The 19,424-nt window shown below is 40.1% G+C and overlaps 1 protein-coding gene and 1 long non-coding RNA gene across 2 annotated transcripts in view; both read right to left on the bottom strand.

The window, feature by feature from the left end:
• LOC311071437 (zinc finger protein 862-like) overlaps window positions 1–19,424 on the bottom strand; it is a 127,997-nt gene that overhangs the window by 12,477 nt on the left and 96,096 nt on the right. The window lies entirely within an intron of this gene.
• LOC311071110 lies at window positions 14,475–15,669 on the bottom strand. Its single transcript, XR_014603750.1, has 3 exons — window positions 15,414–15,669; window positions 15,038–15,116; window positions 14,475–14,916 (listed from the first exon to the last, which is right to left on the bottom strand). It is a non-coding gene; the product is annotated as an uncharacterized lncRNA (long non-coding RNA).

The following is a 19,424-nucleotide window of genomic DNA, read 5'->3' as shown; positions in this document are numbered from 1 at the left end:
CTCCTCGAAGGCGGCTTTCATAGCCAGAAGTTCTCTGTCTCCCACTTCGTAATTCCGTTCTGCAGGATTGAGCTTGCGTGAATAAAAGGCACAGGGAAACATCTTAGCCGGGTTACCGTGGCGTTGGGACAGAATAGCGCCGATGCCGGTATTAGAGGCGTCCACCTCCACAATGAACTCCCGTTCGGGATCCGGATGGTGGAGAATGGGAGCTGAGGTGAACCTTTCCTTTAGAAGATTGAACGCCAAAGTGCACTCAGACGACCACTTGAAATGTTTCCCCCCCCCCCTGAAGGAGGGATGTTAGCGGGGCCACAGTGATGCTGAAGTTTCGGATAAACCTTCGATAGAAATTCGCAAACCCCAGGAAACGTTGAAGCTCCTTCACAGTGGTGGGTCGAGGCCAGTTCACAACGGCTGTAACCTTGCTGTCATCCATGGTAACACCCTCTGCGCTGATGACATAGCCAAGGAAGGATATGCGGGTTTGATGAAATTCACACTTCTGAACCTTTGCATACAGCTGGTTGTCGATGAGGCGTTGGAGGACAGCTCGCACATCCCGTACATGGTCTTCAAAGGAATTTGAATAAATAAGAATGTCATCAATATAAACTATGACTCTCTGGCTCAGCATGTCGCGGAATACTTCATTTACAAAAGCTTGGAACACAGAGGGACAGTTCGAAAGGCCAAACGGCATTACCCGGTATTCATAGTGCCCCGTGGTCGTCGAGAAAGCCGTCTTCCACTCATCACCCCTCCGAATCCGAATAAGATTATAGGCATTCCGTAAGTCCAGCTTTGTAAAAAACTTAGCGGTGCGAAGCATCTCCAGGGCTGCGGGAACCAGAGGCAGAGGGTAGCGATATTTCACCGTAACTTCGTTCAGACTACGATAGTCGATACAAGGACGAAGGCCTCCGTCTTTTTTTTTCACAAAAAAGAACCCCGCTGAAACAGGAGAAGTAGAGGGTGTAATGAAGCCCTTAGCGAGTTGTTCATCTATGTAAGCCTTCATTGCGTCAGTCTCAGGCTGGGATAATGGATATACTCTCCCGCGTGGAGGTAACGCTCCAGGCAACAGTTCGATTGCGCAGTCTCCTGCACGATGGGGTGGTAGCCGAGAAGCCTCCTGCTCACTGAAAGCCTGGGCGAGGTCGTGATAAACAGCTGGAACACCTTGGAGATCTGGATTTTTGATACAATTCTGGGCTGCTTCAGGACCATGAACAGCGGGTTGACAGTGGGAAATACAGTGAGGGGACCACTGAATAATCCTCCTTTCAGACCACGAAATATGAGGATTGTGCTTCTCCAGCCAGGGAAATCCTAGGATTAACGGATGAAGAGGAGAGTGGATAGTGAACAGATGAATTAATTCAGTATGTTTAGTTCCAATGTTAAGGGTGAGCTGTTTAGTGGTGTACTGGACCTGACCCGACCCCAGGGGGCGCCCGTCTAGTGCTGCCACAGCCACACGGGATCCACATGGAATTAGAGATAAATTATGAGCTTTAGCAAAGGCCAGATCAATGAAGTTTCCAGCTGCCCCAGAGTCAATTAAAGCTGTAACTTTCAGAGATTCATTAGTAATACACAGAGAAACCTCCAAATTGAGAGAATTAGAATAACGAGTATTGGGACTCACCGCAGAAAAATCGCCGTGAGTGGGTCTCACGGGACAGGACGCCCTCAGGTGGCCGGTTTGAGCGCAGTATAAACAGAGATTGTTTCTCCGCCTCCTCTCTCGCTCCTCTGTGGAAAGGCGCGTGAAGCCGATTTGCATGGGTTCGGGCCCGGAGCTGGCGGAGGGATACTCGTTGAAGTGTGTTCTGAGCGAGGTGCGGCGGGCTCGCGAGAGGTTATCCAGACGGACAGCGAGCTCCATGAGTTGACTCAAAGTTTTGTCGTCGTCGCGGCAGGCTAATTCTCCCTGAAGATCCGCGTGCAGGCCCTTTCGATAGAGGAGTTTAAGTGGATCGTCGGTCCAGCCCGTCTGAGCCACGAGGGTGCGAAATGAGAGAGTATAATCTGCCGCCGTGGAATTTCCTTGACGTAAGGATAATAATTGCTCACCGGGATCCTTCCCTCCCGCGGCATGTTCAAAAACCTCTCGAAACTGAGCAATGAAGTCGTCATAACTCGGGAATGAAAGCTCTCCTCCTGCCCAGAGTGCGGTGGCCCATTCCAGTGCCCGTCCCGTGAGAAGAGAACAGATAAAAGCTACACGAGCATTATCAGAGGGAAACAACTGTGGCTGTTGGCTGATGTAAAGCGTACACTGCAGAAGAAATCCCTTGCAAGCAGCAGGTGAGCCATTAAATTTCTCAGGTAGAGATAAACGAGGATTATTAGATGCGGTACTCACGCTGGGTGATGGTGGAACAGGTGGACTGGCGTTTTGAGCTTGATTAGTGGCTGTCGCTTGAGCAGTAAGGGCTTGCATGGTTTTCACTAACTCGTCAGTAATGGAGGTTAGTTTTACCAGTTGTTGTTGATGTACGGTGAGAACTGAGGCTTGACTCGAGAGCTCCGTAGAGAGATGATGTAAAGCTGCTGGATCCGGGGGTGGCGAAGTCTTCTGTTGTGCTCGGGTCTCAGGTGCCGAAGGCTGTTGTGAACGAGAGGCTGAGGCAGTTGGATCCATGTGCAAAGCTTTATTGTAACACACCAGAAGACACTATAGAGCTGACATGCAACACAAGCAGACAAACCGAAGGGCAATCCAAACTCGTAGTCAGAAGAGAGCAGAGGTCAGGGCAGGCAGAGAAACGTTCGTAAATGTCCAGGAAAACAGGCTAAAATCCAAACCAGGGAAACGGGAATCTTAGAGATAATGCTCGGAACTGTCTGCAGGAATAACACTGGCAAAACAAGACTTCGCAACTAAACAATGGGAAGAACAGTCCAGATATAGGTGAGCTGAAGATGTCCAGGTGATGGTAATCACAGATGATAAGGTGACTGGAATGATGGGAAGTGCAGTTTCTAGAATTCGGGAGATAGTGATCTGATGATTCCAGAGGGAGGCAGCACGGAGCGCTCCGTGACAAATATAAGCATAAAGAAATATGTTGCTTATATAAATAATACAATGTTTGAGATTTAGCTATATTATATTTATCAATTTACCCATCAGATAAGTCAGTGCCACGTTAAGTGAGCATGACTGTATTAAATTACTAGCATTGCAAGGAGAGGAAGATAGTAGATAGTTAGGCTGATAGTAGACAATATTTTCCGAATGTCATGCAGGGCTCCATAGTTTTACATCATTCATTTATGCTTCTTCCTTTTTTAATACCTGATGTCAAAGTCACAGATAGTCGTAGAAGGCCTACATGTTAACCTGTTGACAGCCTGTTCGAAAACAGGAACCTTTAAAAACTATAACATAGGCCTATATACAGAAACAATATAGGCCCTGGCCATCATATTTTATTAACAGGTAAACAACAAGGAACATGAGTTTGCCATTAAACATTTTATATGCACTTTGTGCCAAAAAATGCAAGCATTGGAGAACAAATCTCGTTTAAAAAAATCAACAACAAAAAACGGTCGTGCTTCAAAATTTAAAATCAGCTGCTTGCGTTCGGGTTTGTCCGATGTCTTCCTTTAATAAATTGAATTATCATAATTTGCGTAAAATTCAAAGTTTGAGCTGATCCACTGATCCTGATGGAAATATGAAGAAGCCAAGTGAGTGGCGCGCTAATGTAAAACAGCTCTATTAGCCTGAAGTGCTGTCACCAAGTGTTCGTTTTTAAACAATATCTTAATCTATTCTGTGTCTTTAAGTACAATACAACGTTAGCCAATAGATCTTAACTAAAATTACCATGGTAAACCGATAACAAGATACGATTAGAGTTAGCATTTAATAGTTCTTTAATACGGCAAAATCATTCACAAAATAGTACATAAAGGAATGCGCATGCTCAGGCTTGAATCGTCTAGGCCAATAAGATTGCTGTAAAATAAACCAATTAAATTGGGGTGGGCGGGGTGACACATGTCGCCCCGCCCCATCGTCCACACTGCACTCTGGGGTACTACGATTTGGGCAGTTTTGAGTTTGATTGTGCTGGTAAAAATTGGTTTGCCGGTTTTTGTAGCATGTAGTCCATAAAATCAGTCATCATGATGTGTAAATACACCGGCCCACTGCAGATCTGATTCAGCCAATCAGAGATCAGCAATCAGACGTGATCATTCATGACTGACGGGTTTTTAGTGAGATCATTTCTACAGTAAAGAGTGGGAGAGTGACCCAACTCTCTAAACGTGGATTACACCTGGTGGGACTCGAAGGCTCTTTATGAATATAACTGTAACTCTGAGAGCACAGTTGAATGACTTCATTGAAATGGAGTATGGGACTATGACTCCTGTCCATCATCATGTGCACACTGGCCTGATCAGGACATCTGCAACTTCTAAACCGTCCAGACTGCGCTCTACTCGTCCCGACCGCTGCTGGAAGAGGCTTCAATCATTCATCAGTTTTGGCTCTGCTAATTTCTGTTATGATCTACAATGTGCACTTCAAGAAAGACGTACTCGTTCTGTTTAAAGTTAAAGCGCAACACAAAGCTAAGCTCATTATTATTATTGTAGTTATTTTTCTGAACACGAATGACACATTTTTGGCTTTTAATGTGTGTGAGGCTTTTAAAGTCTGTTAATTTCTAGAAATGAAGTTCAGCCGCAGGGGAACCGCCTAACTCATCTGCAAACTCGACCGGAAGAAACAAGCGTCTTTTAGAGGAAATGTTCTCTTTTATTGAGATATTATCTTGCTAGAGAATATTCTCCTTTGGAAATAAAGGAAGTGTTGAAGTGCCCAGAGAAACTCTCTTGCTGACAGATAGGGAAATCAGTAATATTAAAGATCTGTCCTCTAGTGGTGAAGGATGGAAGTGCAGTTAAAGAGATTGACTTTCCTACAGTTCGATTACATTGTAGTGGCAAGTTTTACAGGAACAAGCATCACTCACATTTTCTCCACATTTGTGTCCAGTTTAGTAAGTGATATAAGATTGTGTTACATATTTACTTACATCATAATAAATTAATAAAGTCAGTAAAAGGTTTGATATTGTGTAGTTTGTGATCCTCCATCAGCAGCTGCAGTTTCTCTCAGCTGTATCAGTGCAGTCACTGTGACGTCTGACTGACAGAGGTTTTTGTACGACTCTTTATCACTGTGTGAACACATCTTTACTGTTTGGATAGTGAAAACTCTGACAGTAATAATCTCCTGTATCTTCAGTCTGGACTCCACTGATGGTCAGAGTAAAATCACTGCCAGATCCACTGCCACTGAATCTAGATGGAGTTCCAGTATTACGGGTTGATGCTCTATATATGAGGAGTTTAGGAGCTTCTCCAGGTTTCTGTGAGTACCAGTGTAAGTAATGACCTAATGAACTATGATAATACACATTACTGCTGGTTTTACAGTTTATTCTGACTTCTTCTCCTGGTTGAACTGCTGTTATTGATGGACTCTGAGTTACAGTGATCTGTCCTCTACACTCTGAAAGAAAACACAAACAAAAATGATTAATATATATTTCACATTTTAAGATAATAAATAATCATTATAAAAACTGTATTACACAAACCTTGAATAAACAGTGCAATGGTCCAGATGAAGATGTTGATTGTGTTCATTGCTGTAGTTTAGTCTTGTGTGATGATGAAGAGTGTGTTCTGTTCTGCTCTCAGTCATGAAGTGTTAAACTCACAGCACTATAAACACTCTCAGAGCACTGAAGCATGTGCTGACAATGCAAAGAAGTGGGCAGGATTTACAACAGCTTGTGCTGAGAACAAACTAATATACACTAGAGTTACAGATGTCAGGGTTTTGGACTTATGTTTGGTCACTAGAGGCCCCCATTGCGTCTCTTGTTGGTTTTCAGTCTCTGTCATCATGTCCTCTTGTTGTCACCTGTGCTTTGTTCCCTGTTTGTGTATTTAAGTCACCCTTCTCCTGAGTACTTTGCTCAGAATGAGAACCTCCCCTATATCAGCGCTTCAGGTGGAAGTAGGTGAAATGCCATTTGAGTTGAGGCGACTGCAAATGTCATTGTCATATTATGTTCATTTAAAGGGGCATATGGAAGATCATCCAACTAAAAGTGTCCTCATTTCAACATGGGAACAGGCAAAAAGTAAAAGAGAGTCGTTTAATGCAAGTATACATGAAAAGGTAAAGCAAGCGGCTGTAGAAAATTTCGCATTTAGTCCATCTGTAGTCTTCCACCGCACCCACCGTGGCTGCTACTGGTTCCAGACGCTGATATAACTTTGCATGAAAAGATTAAAAATTATAAGGGGGATAGTGGACAAATGGCTATGAGGTATGTGGATAACTATTATGGGTACGTGCAAATCTTTACTGATGGGTCAAAGCAACCAAATACAGGGAAAGTGGCAATCACATATGTGATACCAGAGTTTGATATTAAGTTTTCTGCAAGAGTTTCGGATCATTTATCAGTGTACTCAGCAGAGCTGATAGCAATTGTGATGGAGTTGCAGTGGGTAGAGCAAATTAAACCACTAAGAGTAGTTGTATGTTCAGATTCGTTGTCAGCCTTAGAAAATTTTAAATTAGGTAACTCAAGTGAAAGGTATGATATTGTGTGTGAGATATTGACTTTTCTTCATAGTATTCAAAATGGGGGGACGCATGTAAAGTTTGTTTGGGTTCTGGCTCATGTAGGTATGGCTGGTAATGAGTTGGCAGACAAGTTTGCTAAACAGGCTTTGAAAATGACAAATGTGACTCTAATAAAATATCAAAATCAGAGGCTAAGTCTATGATTAAAAAACATGTTAAAAAGTTGTGGCAAGATAAATGGGATAGGGGAGATAAAGGGAGGGGGTTTTATTTTTATGGGCCACAATTAAGCCATAGCAATGCCGCATGTCAGCCATAAACAAAATAAATGAAGCCGAATTGGCCCACATCTGGCCCACACTTGACTGTGGCCCATATCCGGCAAACAGGAGCGGACCGCCCAAGTGCCATCATTCCACACGGTATGTGGGCCAGATGAAAGTGTCAAGTGTGGGCCGGATCTGGGCCACAGCAACTTTGGTGTCTGGGCCAGATATGGGCCAGTTCTGCTTCATTTGTTTTGTTTATGGCTGAACTTTGCAAATACTTTTCCATTATACTGGATTGCACTCCTGATATAAGCCACACAGAGCAGCTCTCAGTTGTCATTAGGACTGTGTCAGTGGAGGACAAGCCACAAGTGAAGGAACACTTCAGTAAGCTGATGCAGTGTGTTTCAGCTGGAGACGGCAGTGGACCGGCTTGGCAAAACTAAAACTTTCTTGACTGACGACCGCGGTAAAGGCTTTGCTTCAGCTCCAGCTTTAGCAAGAGAGTTGTGTGAAGAAATGAAAGTGGATGCTGTTCTCAAAGAGAAGAGGCTGTGATCAACACGTAGACAGTTCTCATATGAATGTCCAGATGAGCCCATCAGTGATGCACTGAAGAGGATGGAGAACATGTGTAATGTAGTGGTGGATGTGGCCATTGTGTCACTGGAGGAGAGGTTCAAGACCTTGGCAGAGGTCAAGGAGAAGTTTGGAGTTCTTGTCAACTTCCCTAAGATGAAAAATGAAGAACTGATGCAGCAGTGTGTGAGACACTAAGCGGCACTTTAAGTAATGGTGGACAATCAGACATAGATGAAAACAACTCGCCCTAGAAATGAGAAGTTTCCCTGACCTACCATCAGCCAACATGACCACCATGGAGATTCCTGAGTTTCATCATGAAAAGCGACTGCAGGAAATCTGCTCAAACGTGTGTGTGCACTGAGAGTATCAGTGACTGTAGCGGCTGCGGAGAGGAGCTTTTCAGAGATCAAGCTGATTAAAACACACATGAGGTCTACCATGAGCCGAGAGCGTCTGAGTGGACCTGCAGAGATCAGCATCAGTCATCATGGGGCTCAAAACTTGGCTTTTGATTCAGTCATTGATGACTTTGAGACTAAGAGCTCTAGTGTGCTGGACTGTATCATGTAATAGAGTTTTTGCACTTTTTGTAGATTTCTAGTTTAATTCTTGTGTGATTCTTTTTTTTCCAGATTTTTTATAAATTATTTATTTCAACATTTATTTATTTAATATTTATGTTAACATTTATCAGTATTCATGTTATATTATAGTAAGTTGTAATTGATATGAATGATCTATCTAAAATCTCTCCTAGGGAACCAGCGGAGCCTGAGCCGGCCCTGCAGAGTAGCATCTGCCTGCAGAATCGGAGGCTGCATTTTCAGGACCCCACTTTTAGGACCGCATTTCTAGGACCCTAGGTTTTTAGTGACAACGCCACCTACCGAATTAGAGGACCAGCGAAGATGGATGACAATCAGAGTGTGAGTATCAAATGCGAATACATTTTTATTTGTTTAACTTTAAAAACATTTGTGATGCATTTCATTGGAAAGTTAACGTAGCCAACGTGATGGGGATTTGCTAAATAAATAGTCTTTAATGCATAGCCATCATATTAGCCTCTAATGCTGTAAAATGAATTGTTAGCACATTCATTTAACGGAACTGTTGCGTGCTAAGCCTGTGTTGACTTATTGACAGCTCATTAAACTGTAGCATGTTCGTTCTGAAAGCTTGTTAATACTCATTGTTTTTCCATTTTAATTCAGTTAAAATAATCGTAATGTTTTCACTGTCACTTGCTCTCAGTCAGTCTGTTTAACGTTACCCACAATACATGTTATGAGTACGTCTCTTCATTTTGTTTTATAAAGTTGGTTGAGACATATGACATTTTAATAGTCAGACATAACAGAGAGGCCATAATAACTGACTGTTAAAATAACCACGTGTTAGATTGTGTCATTTGTGTACTGTATATGAAGTGCTTTCAAGGACACTGCTCAGGGTAGGCAATAGTAGGCTATGACAAAAGATAAATAAATAAATTGGTTAAGTACTAGGCTTAGGCCTAATTTATGTCTATTTATTTATATGAAATTTACTTAAAAATGTTTTTCAAGAAACATATATCATATGTATATTATGTTATTTCTATTCAGATTTCTTGCATCTCTCTCTATTATTTTTTTTCTCAGTTCAGATGGGCTTTATTGACATGAGTGTTTCTAGAACCTTTGTTCCCACAACATCAAAATCTTTTTCTTTTAAATCTTTGAACAGTATGCAATAATAGTATTATGAACATTAATTGTTATGAAGATTGATATCATTATTTTTGTGTCGTGTGTGCACTCTGTGGTAACTAAGATTTTTTAAATATAACATTTAAAATTAGAGAGTAGATGTTTCAACTAAATGTTCCTTATTTAATTCACTTCTCTTTCTCTCTCTTAGGAGTCAGTGATGATGCTGTCCATGAAGTTCTGTCTATGTGGTTCACGTCATGAACAAATTTGTTTTTGTGTGTGTTGAAGTTCAGTTGTTATATATTATTTTGTAAAATAAAAAAATCTTAAATCTTAAATCTACCCCCAGAGTCATCCTTGTCTTCCCTCTGTACTTGAAAATGTGGTCGATCTGACTGAAAAGACTATAACATGATCCCTTGTTTATTTTACTTGAGTAGTATTTGTGTGTAATAAAACTTTTAAAAAACTGTAAAACTCTAAATGTAGTTAAAACTGGGTGGAAATACTGCCTTGGTGGAACTCTTTTTTCGGTCCTCCAAAACTAGGGTCCTAGAAATGCGTTCCTGAGACTGCGGTTCTCAGAGTCGGTAGGTGGCGCTGTCACAAAAAAACTAGGGTCCTAGAAATGCGTTCCTGAGACTGCGGTTCTCAGAGTCGGTAGGTGGCGCTGTCACAAAAAAACTAGGGTCCTGGAAATGCGTTCCTGAGACTGCGGTTCTCAGAGTCGGTAGGTGGCGCTGTCACAAAAAAACTAGGGTCCTGGAAATGCGTTCCTGAGACTGCGGTTCTCAGAGTCGGTAGGTGGCGCTGTCACAAAAAAACTAGGGTCCTAGAAATGTGGTCCTAGAAGTGCGGTCCTGAAAATGCAGCCTCCGGGACTGCAGACAGATAATATTGGCCCTGCATTTGAGGGAGAGACACACATGAGTGACAAACTAGTATTAGTCAATTAACAATGAACTGGGTTAATGTATTTTAGCATAAAGAAAATCTTATATCATATTTACCTTTAAGGTCTTTAGAAACTTTGAACTAAACATTGATATTGTGTAGTTTGTGATCCTCCATCAGCAGCTGCAGTTTCTCTCAGCTGTATCAGTGCAGTCACTGTGACGTCTGACTGACAGAGGTTTTTGTACGACTCTTTATCACTGTGTGAACACACAGCTACTAGGACAGTGTAAACTCTGACAGTAATAATCTCCTGTATCTTCAGTCTGGACTCCACTGATGGTCAGAGTAAAATCACTGCCAGATCCACTGCCACTGAATCTAGATGGAGTTCCAGTATTACGGGTTGTTGCATAATATATGAGGAGTTTAGGAGCTTCTCCAGGTTTCTGTGAGTACCAGGCTAATAAATGATAACCACTATACACATCCACATCACTGCTGGTTTTACAGTTTATTCTGACTTCTTCTCCTGGTTGAACTGCTGGTATTGATGGACTCTGAGTTACAGTGATCTGTCCTCTACACTCTGAAAGAAAACACAAAGAAAAATGTAAATGATATATAGGATAATATACAGTATATGATAAATATATACATTTAACATTTTAAAAAAACTAATAATTATTGTAAATAAATACTGTATTACACAAACCTTGAATAAACAGTGCAATGGTCCAGATGAAGATGTTGATTGTGTTCATTGCTGTAGTTTAGTCTTGTGTGATGATGAAGAGTGTGTTCTGTTCTGCTCTCAGTCATGAAGTGTTAAACTCACAGCACTATAAACACTCTCAGAGCACTGAAGCATGTGCTGACAATGCAAAGTGACTCTCTCTATTTAAATCATTATCCTGAAGACTGTAGATCAGTCACAAACACATTATCAAACAACTTCCTCATGTTGAGAAATGCCAAGCTATTATACACACATTTCTGAAGAGTCTATTGACAGAATCATACATATTATTGATTCAGTCATTATTAATATTTAAATTGCACTTATTTAACAACTGAAGAGGAAATTATATTAAGTTGCTGTCAGATTTTTAATTTTCATATAGCTACCAGTCGTGCTTCATTAAGCACACACACTTCTCAAGATTTGTTAAACATCGTTTTCTTGACAGCATTGCTTTAACTGTGTACAAACATCTGATAAACGTTTGTTTAAAAAAAGTGCAGCTTCACTCGTAACCAAATGCAACATAGACGTTTCCTAAATGTGTGTTTAATATTTGACGGGACATTTGACAGACGTACAGTATGGCAGATGAAACTCTTAAAAATACATCTTCCAGATGAAAACACATCAGATAGCCGTGTGTGTGTTGAATGTGTGCTATAATGTCATCCATTTGGCCTAAGCTTTTGTCAACACTTTACATTACACACATAAATGCTTATTTTACTAATTTACATAAAGATTTACATAACTGAAGATCATTTTTAGATTTTATTTGTCTCTGATTTAGTAGCCTTTTGATCACATAAATGACAGATCTAACATTAAATCTTGTTTGGATGTTACAGGGACCGATGAACACACGCACAGTCAAAGGTTTTGAGGAACACTTTTATACTATAGAAAATAATTATAAAAAAATATATGTATTGTCTTCCAGTTAATTTTCTTGTTTTTCTTGTTTTTGATTCTTGATTTCTGATCACTTGTTGCAGAGCTTTTGTGGTGGAGAAGAGCCTGCAAGGCAAAGTAAAATAAATTTGTAATTTGTAAAAACCTTAAACCGAAATATAAAGTATAATGATTTTGTTACTAATGCAACAGATTATGACTATGTAAATGGAGTGATTAAAATGAGTGATGTATTGTGAGCACTGAGGATGAGGAGCACAGCAGAGTCCTGGAAGTGGACGAGACCCTCCATCACTCCACCGGCCCTTATTGCCTCATCCGGCCCGATGTTGCTGTGGGCTCTTCATCCTCAGCGAGACCAGAGCCAGCGAGAGAAAGAAGACACAAGTTTGAGGACCTGATCCGGGAGAGAGCGAGAAGCAACAGAGAGGGAGGAGAGACGATGGCGGGAAATGGAGGAGGAGGAACGTAGAGAAAGAGAAAGACAAGAGCGAGAGGACAGACGGGAACGAGAAGACCGAAAGATAGAAGAAAGAAGACATCAAGAAGCAATTGAGAGAGAATAAAGGAGAGAGAGGGAGACCAAGGAAAGGGATGAATGATTTCTTTGCCTTCTTGAGTTTATTGTCAAAACATAAAATATTTATTTTATAAAATGTGTTTTGATGGAAAGCATCCTCAAATCAATCACACATTTACATTTCTGTAAGCAACAAGCATCAATACTCCAAACCACTTATCTTTTTATACGTATAAGTCATGGTTTGATTTGGTTTTTGGTTCATGTTTCATGTCACTGTCTTGTCATGTGATTCCCTGTTCTAGACGTGTGATCCTGTCATGTGTCTTGTCATTGGTTAATTGTCTTGATTATGTTCACAGGTGTCCCTTGTCTTGTCATTTAGCCTTGTGTATTTAAGCCCTCGTGTTTGCCTTGTTCCTTGTCAAGTATTGTCCATGTCCCACTGTTGGTGAGGTTATGGTCTTTTGCCGTGTCAAGCCCCCCGTGTCATTGTATTTAGTTTATGTTAATTAAACTGCACTTGGGTTCTACAGGCTTGCCTGCAGTGGATCCTTAAAGAATACTTGACCTTCTCCTATGAACCCAGCAGTGGCCCTCCTGCATCTACGCCAGGGGGATCGTCCCGTGGAGACGTATGTGGAGGAACTCTGTGAACTGTGGACTTTAATGATGCTGCTCTCATAGGTATTTTTCAGTTTGGTCTAAATGACCATTTGAATTATTTAATACCCAAAAGCAATATTCTATGGATTATTGTGCAACATCTTAACTATGCCCTGTTACTGAGTGGCTCATCATATACTGTGGTTTTTGCGGATGATGAACCCCGCAATCCCACAGTATACAGCAAGCCTCCCAGCCGGCATTTCAACGTTGATTCACCGGTTAATCAACGTCAGGGACCAAGGTTTAATCAATGTTGAATTATGTTTCGGTTTTGCAAATCGAATCAATGTTGATATCGTGACGTTGTTTCACCGTCTCTTCTTCAATATGGGTGAATAAAGGTTGTATGACGACGTTGAAACAATGTTGAATTATGCTTCGGTTTTGCAAATTGAATCAACATTGATATCGTGACGTTAATTGTTTCACTGTCTTACCTTTCATCATGGAAGAATACAATTTTACATTCAATTACAAACTAGTTTTCAGTTGGAACATGAGTCATGGCAATGCTGACTGAATGTGTGATTAACTGTACATACTGTACAGTAAAAAATGGTTAACTGTCAAATGACTGGCAGCAATGGCTTAATTACAAACACATTTAATAAAGAGTTAACACATGCTCAAGATTGTAAAACAAGTTTTATTTTGGAAAACAAAACAAAAAAAGTCTAAAAATACTTTCTAAAACAGATGAAAAACATCTCAAACTTTTACTTGCAGTGAAAATGATGTTTTCAATGTAATGTTAAAAACCTGTAGAAGTAGAAATCTAAGTGGAATATTTAAAGACAGTTTTTGTTCAATTACAGTAAACCTTAAATTAAATACAACATTTAATATTTAAAATGAACAGTAAAAAAAGTTTTTAAATTCTCAATAAAATGCAAAGCCTTGTGCAGCGCTCGACAGAGTCCCAGCCTTCCTCTCGCTCCCTCTTCACTTCTCATCCGCTGTCTGCACTTATCCTGTATAAATAAAAGCAAAAAACCCTGAAAACTGAATACAAAATAAGTCATGTACAAGATTTTCACTTTACAGTTCAATTACAGTCGGGTAGAAAAAAGTATACAACACTATCCACTCTAAAACACATATTTGATGTATTCAGCCATTTATTCACAAGCAGTTCTTCAGAGCCCCAAGGTGGAACTGAGTTTTTTTATATATATATTACTCCATGTGTCAGTTACCGTTACTATCATAATAAGGTCATGATTTCATCTTTAAAACGGACGAAGAAATCAACAAATGGTGGTGTTGAGCTGAGAGGGTTGTGGTCTGTTGTTCTTTAGCTTATATCTTTCAATGCAGGTTTATATTTTCAACAATTTTCGCCTGACCCCTGGGGGCTCCGTATATATCTGATAATATTTGTGGAGAAACATTGCACTGTTTTAATTCAGAAACCTAACTATACATTGTACTTACATACAACTATACATAGCCAGCAACCATATCACCCTGTAGCCCAACACTGATTGCCCACTGAAGCTAAGCAGGGCTGAGCCTGGTCAGTACCTGGATGGGAGACCTCCTGAGAAAACCAGGTTGCTGCTGGAAGAGGTGTTAGTGAGGCCAGCAGGGGGCGCTCACCCTGTGTTCTGTGTGGGTCCTAACACCCCAGTGTAGTGACGGGGACACTATACTGCCAAAGAGCACCGTCCTTCGGATGAGACGTTAAACCGAGGTCCTGACTCTCTGTGGTCATTAAAAATCCCAGGATGCCCTTCGAAAAAGAGTAGGGGTGTAACCCCGGCATACTGGCCAAATTTGCCCATTGGCCTCTGTCCATCATGGCCTCCTAATCATCCCCATATACTGATTGGCTTCATCACTGTCTCCTCTCCACCAGTAAGCTGGTGTGTGGTGGGCGTTCTGGCGCAATATGGCTGCCGTCGCATCATCCAGGTGGATGCTGCACATTGGTGGAGGTTGAGGAGATTCCCCCCTTCTATGTAAAGCGCTTTGAGGTCTCAGAAAAAGTGCTATATAAATGTAACGAATTATTATTATTATTATTATTATTACTTATTCAATAAAATGAAGTAAATTTTTATTAAATTAAGTCAAATCAAAACATATCACAAAAGGTCAATGAATCCGTACCAGAAGTGATAGTGCAATGTAGCAGTTAAAGAATAATCCTCCACCAAACTGCCAGTAATCAGCCGGATCCTTGGAGAATCTGGAGGGGGAACGAAGAAATGATTCACTAAAAAGTCCTTAAAGCAGGATTTTTTTTTTTTTTTCACCATTCCTTTAAACAATCTTAAAATTGATTTAAATTTCACAAACGATTGCCGTTATAACACATTCACACAACATGAACAGAGTAATGTCATTTGAGACTGTTAGTTATATGATTAAAAATGTGAACATACACTTAAAGCATGGCAATCCCATCAGAAAAATGTGTATCATAGCAAGGGAAGCACAAAAAAGCCAATTGGTACACCAGAAACAAGCCATCATATAATTGTACCTGCAGCCGCATTTATCCTGTATGACACGTCTGAGGGTCTTTCCCTTCATGTTTTCCAGTGAATTAAAGAAAGGACTGATGAAGGTGACATGAATCCCCTTTCAGTGCAAAACTTCAGAAGAAAGACCAAAGGACAAAAAGTTACTCAGACTTTCTATCAGTAATTGTCTTAATTAGATGATGAGAATCATACTCAATACTATATATTAATCCCAGTGTAGGTTTTCGAAACAGTGGGTAAAATTGACTAATAAAAAAACTTAGTTGGTGGATGTGTCTCTCTGTTGGGTGTTCTCCACCGATAAAAATCTTATTCCAATGCTTGATCTAAAAAAATGTAAACAAATATCTTTTCATTGGCAGTTATCAGTGTTTGAAGAGGTTATGTAAACATACTTCTAACGAATAAATGACGGTTTCATCACTTTACTCATTCCCACGCTACAATCATGATGATGCAGTCGCAACAATCTTGAGAAACGCTTGACTTTCGAAGATAAGACCTTCAAGGACCTCAGCATCCTTGATCAGAGTAAATGGCCATCAAACCCCAGCATCCGCCATGGTGAAAAACAAGTTAAGCGACTGTGCAAGCGATTTAACTTGTGCACAGACCAAGCACTGAATGCGGGACCTACTGAGAGAGCCCAACAGATGACCTAAACCGCTCATTAACTGTATGACAACATTCCCTGTCAGCACAGCAGAGTGTGAGAGGAACTTTAGCCTTATGAACAATATAAGCACAGACAAAAGGGCTGTCCTACTGGTCTCAAACATATCAAACTTAATGATTAACATCAACGGACCCCCTACTTCAAAGTTTGATCCTAGAAAGTATACAAGGACCTGGTTGAAGAGCCCCCGTGCTGCCTCTCTGTGAAAACCCCTGCAGAGAGCAAGTGTGTCTGCAATATACTGGAGTACAGGGGTAGACAGGCTTACAAACCTGCACTGACTATAAATTCAAAATCAGTTATTTATTATTTCATATTTATGAATTTGTGCTACTTACCTACTGAAGTCCCTTGAGCCAAAAATATAAGCACTTATTTAGAAACCCTGCATGAGTATATCATTGTGGTTTTCATGAAAATGTTGTAAAATGTATATATTTTTGTTATATGTATTGTTATGTTTTAACATTGTTTTGAATATATTGTTGAATTCTTTGAATGATGATGATATTTTAATGTTAAATATGATATATTCAAGATGAGGTAAGCATGGTGTTTCAGTCAGAGATTAGTTTATTTTTACTGGCCCACAGACTATAGGAATTGAGACAACTCAATAATTATGCATTTTGAGTGAACTATCTCTTAGATCAGCTGATTTGCAACAGATAGTGTAAACTTATAATGGTGGCACACTCTGGCCTACACTATCTGTTGCAAATCAGCTGATCTAAGAGATAGTTCACAAAATAAACTACTGGCGCAGACTATTTGCAAGGTGAGAGACTAGTTGTCCAATTTTCATGTGTGGATGGCAGAGCCGGACAGTAACGGAGTACATTTACTTGAGTACAGTACTTGAGTACAATTTTGAGGGATCTGTACTTTACTCGAGTATCATTTTTGGGGAGTACTCATGACTTTACTCAAGTACATTTGAGAGGCAAATATTGTACTCTTTACTCCACTACATTTCTATCCATAACTGTGAGTACCCGTTACTTCTTCTAAAAAAAAAAAGGAAAAAAGAAACATCTCGGAAACCCTCAATTTGTTGTTTCCCTCTCAAATGTGATTGGATTGTGCAGGCGCCACTGATTGGGACAGCCTATCAACACTAACTTTCCTTTCAGACCAAATCTGATTAGTTAGTATGTATATTATTTCCACGACCACTGATGAAAGAAACCACTGAGATCAATCCTGGAGTGAGAGAAAACACATTAAAAACAGCTGGTGTTTCTGCTTCACTCCGCATCGCTCTCATACTGTGATCTGAAACACTGACAATAAAACATCCCAGTGCCATAATCAATATCAGCTCTAACTCTTATTTCATATCAAATATATTACTACAGATAAATGTATATATACTCAATGAATTCATTATTTTTTTAAGTCTTTAGAAACTTTGGTAAACATTGATATTGTGTAGTTTGTGATCCTCCATCAGCAGCTGCAGTTTCTCTCAGCTGTATCAGTGCAGTCACTGTGACGTCTGACTGACAGAGGTTTTTGTACGACTCTTTATCACTGTGTGAACACATACTGACTGTTTGTACGCACACACAAGCCGCCTGTAAAGAGCTTGCGCATTCAACACTGAGTATGTTTTCCTCAAACGGTCAAATACACACACAATTATGTCAAAATGTCCGTCTTGTTGAGTATTCACATAAACGCAGTCGGTTATGTCTTGCGTGAATGTAAATGGTGTAGTGTGCGTCATTGCATGTAGTGTATATCGGATCTGTGACAGCAGCCTAACACATGCTCCTGTCTGTCACTACATCATTTTTCTAACTTTAATTGTAAGGATTTTCCCGTTTAATGTATTAACAGTGAAGACTATCCAGTGTTTTTACATTTGATTACTTTTATTCTGTTAGACCTGCCTAAACTTAAGTGGAAATATTATGAGATAGAGACATCTTTGGTTCTAGCGTGTAAAACGCACGCTGTAACATTGTGTATTTTAAACGATATGATCATATGTATGTGCGTTGATCAGTGTTAGAAGAAAATAAATGTCTTAATCAGATCGTTTGAATGATGAACTCACCTGTCGATCTCTTAATGTCTTGTACAAGTCCGGATAGGCAAGTGACAGATGCTTGGCAAGGTTTAATGGTTCTGTATCAGTTTTATAAGCAAAGTATTTCCAGATTTTACTTCTACTGCCCTGTGTATTAAATAGTTTTGGGCATGTTGAGTGAGATTCAACTGCCTTATACATTTTGTTCTATGTTGTCACATTTGCCGGGTTCGGGTCAGTTTGGGAAGCACACTTCAGAACAGCAGCATAAGTACCGAAATGAGCAAAATCATGACATTGCACCGTTTCAAATAATATATATAAATACTGGTATTTTCCCAGTACCGGTACACAGAGCAACCCAATACTTCATTTATTTTTCTAGATTGCCTTTAACCCCTTTTAATCCTTTAAATGTTTCATTCCTTTAAATAAAAAGACCAATAGTCTAACCCAAAAACTGCATTATGAAAACTGCATTACTAGTGTTTCAGTTCTACCTGCAGACAATATGAAATAGTGATCCTCTGTTCTGACGTACGACCCAGAAGCGCTGCGCTGTTACACTCGTGAACTCACTCAGAGAAACACAGAAGAAAATGAAGAGTTGACAAAAGTTGTTATTTTTGTTGTTTTTTGCGCACGAAAAGTATTCTCATCGCTTGATAAACTTAAGGTTGAGCCACTGTAGTCACTTGGACTATTTTAACGATGTCTTTACTAGGGCTGGGTAAAAAATATCGATTTCTCGATTTTAATCGATTCTCATTTTTACGAAACAATATCGATTCTTAAATCCCAAGAATCGATTAGTCATCCTGTTTTCAGTTGATGAATGAATGGAACATTGTTGCGCGCATCCCATCCAATAAATCGCAATAATCTTTGTGCTTTGTTATTATTGATATGAAACAAAATATCAGATTTCAAACTACGTCCATTTTCTTACGAAATTCAAAAACATAATTACCGTTTTGGCGCTGTGGCGTGAGATCGCTCTGGCGCAGCTCAGCTCTAGAGAAGCAGCAGCGCAGAGTGCACATGACTTTCTCTTCCGCCTTAATAACACCAGTTACAGCGCGAAATAAACATGAATGAGCATCTGAAAGTGTGTTAAAAGATAGAGTACAACTTATCGAAGTCCGTATCATGTCACATGGAATCGCTCAATCAGTGTTTCAACCGTGGAAAGACGTTAGTAAACAATGTCATGTAACGTCATTTAGGCTACCTCAGAAAAACCATATCCAGTGACCATAAACTCGTTAGTCAGATAGAAAAATTAACTCTAGAGAGGAG

The sequence above is a fragment of the Abramis brama genome (genome assembly GCF_963993115.1).
Source record: "Abramis brama genome assembly, chromosome: 20".
Taxonomy (NCBI): Eukaryota; Metazoa; Chordata; class Actinopteri; order Cypriniformes; family Leuciscidae; genus Abramis; species Abramis brama.
The sequence above is the reverse complement of the archived record's forward strand: the minus strand, read 5'-3'. Positions and strand labels throughout refer to the sequence as shown.